The sequence below is a fragment of the Aquila chrysaetos genome, chromosome 2 (genome assembly GCF_900496995.4).
Source record: "Aquila chrysaetos chrysaetos chromosome 2, bAquChr1.4, whole genome shotgun sequence".
NCBI classification, from domain to species: Eukaryota; Metazoa; Chordata; class Aves; order Accipitriformes; family Accipitridae; genus Aquila; species Aquila chrysaetos.
In genome coordinates, this window is record NC_044005.1 from 72,324,360 (window position 1) to 72,326,535 (window position 2,176).

The following is a 2,176-nucleotide window of genomic DNA, read 5'->3' on the forward strand; positions in this document are numbered from 1 at the left end:
CGCCACAGCCAATGAATCAGCAGCAGCCGCGGCGACCCAGCCCGCCCGGGCGGCATGGCACGGCCACGTGACGCGCCCGGGCCAATGGGCAGCGTGGGCGGGAGCGGCCCCGCGGCTGCCCGCAGGTGCGGGCAGCGGAGCGGGTAGGGCTCTGCGCCGTGAGGCGTCCCGCCCCGGGCCAGCGTGAGCGTCTGCGGGCGTCGAGGGGAGCGTAAGGGAGCAGGGAGCTGCACGGCTTCTGGCAGGGGCAGAGCACCAGTTGGGAGTAACCCCCGTGCGCCTCTCGCCTGGCGGGAGCACGCGCATCCCGAGGGGGAACGTTAATTTTGGAGGGTGAGGAGAGCGGAGCAGGATGGCCTGCCCCCGCTGGAAGTGGAGGGGCCAGCCCGTTTGCGTATGGGTAGGCCCAGGGCCCCCCGCCATGGGGAGCCGCTGCAAGGGGGGCCCTTGGCCGGTTGTGAGAGGTGCTCTCAGCTGCCAGGAGGTGAAGGGCACTGCCTTAATCTACAGGGATCGTGTGGCCTCATGGACCATTTCCATCCCTATGAACCGCAGCTTCTTACAACATAAGAGACCTTTTTGTAGGACACCTGGAGATCATCTAGGCCTGCTGAAGCCGGGTCAGCTAGAGCATGTCGCTCGGGACATGAGTTGTGTCTTCAGTATCTCCAAGGATGGAGGCTCCACAGCCTCTCTGGGCAACCTGTCCTGGTGTTTGATCACTCTCACCGCAAAAAAAACTATTTGTCTCATGTTTAATGGGAGTTCCTGTTACTTCAGTTTGCGCCCATTGCCTCTTGTCCTGTCACTGGACACCACTGAGAAGAATCTCGCTCCACCTTCTTTACTCCCACCATTGGTAAGAGCACCCTGAGCCTTCCCTAGGCTAAGCAATCACAGCTCCCTTAGTCTCTTCTCATATGTTACATGCTCCAGTCTCTCTACTTTCTTCATCGCTTTTAATCATCTTTGTGGCAGTCAAGTGCTGTAATGAATGACATGACTTAATTTTTCAATCCAGTACTAGGGAACAAGTCTCGCACACCTATCCAATGACACCACCAGCCTGCTTGTCGTGGTTTAACCCCAGCCAGCAACTAAGCACCACACAGCCTCTCACTCACTCCCCCCCCACCCAGTGGGATGGGGGAGAAAATTGAGAAGAGAAGTAAAACTCGTGGGTTGAGATAAGAATGGTTTAATGGAACAGAAAAGAAGAAACTAAGAATGATAATGATAACACTAATAAAATGACAACAGTAATAATAAAAGGAATGGAATATACAAATGATGCACAGTGGAATTGCTCACCACCTGCCAATCGACACCCAGTTAGTCCCCGAGCGGCGATCCCCCCCCCCCCCACTCCCCCCAGTTCATATACTAGATGTGACGTCACATGGTATGGAATATTCCTTTGGCCACTTTGCGTCAGCTGCCCTGGCTGTGTCCTGTGCCAACTTCTTGTGCCCCTCCAGCTTTCTCGCTGGCTGGGCATCAGAAGCTGAAAAATCTTTGAATTTAGACTAAACATTGGTTAGCGACAACTGAAAATATCAGTGTTATCAACATTCTTCTCATACCTAACTCAAAAACATAGCACAGTACCAGCTACTAGGAAGACAATTAACTCTATCCCAGCTGAAACCAGGACACTGCTGCAATACCCACCTTCAAATGTTATAGTGGATCCTTTCTAGTGCTCCGGCACTTACTCTTTACCATCAGCCTCTCTACATGGTTCATATCCATTTGTCTTCTTGCACTAGAATGCAGGTCGTGTGCAAGTAAGGGCATGTGTGAAACCACTGTTTTTAATCTATGTCTTTCCAGGCAGGACTGTGATCTTGGACAGTACTATCTCTCTCCAGCAACAGTCATAAAAGCTATCAATGCTGTCCTCTTCATCTCAAAAATAGAGAACTGACGCTTATGCATCATCATGATTATGATCAGAAAAGTGAATAAACACAATGGCAAGTCGGGTACATCCCATCTCCTGCTAATTCCACTGCTGTTGAAAAGGCAGAATGACTCAGGCTTTTGTTCGTTTTTCTTAACCTTAAAAAAAAAAAAAAGGCATTCAAATTCCCTCTACAAGAAAGAAGCTGCAAGTAGCCCACACCCCACTTCTGCCACATTTCTTGTGCTTTGTCCTTTAAGGAAAGATTTTAGA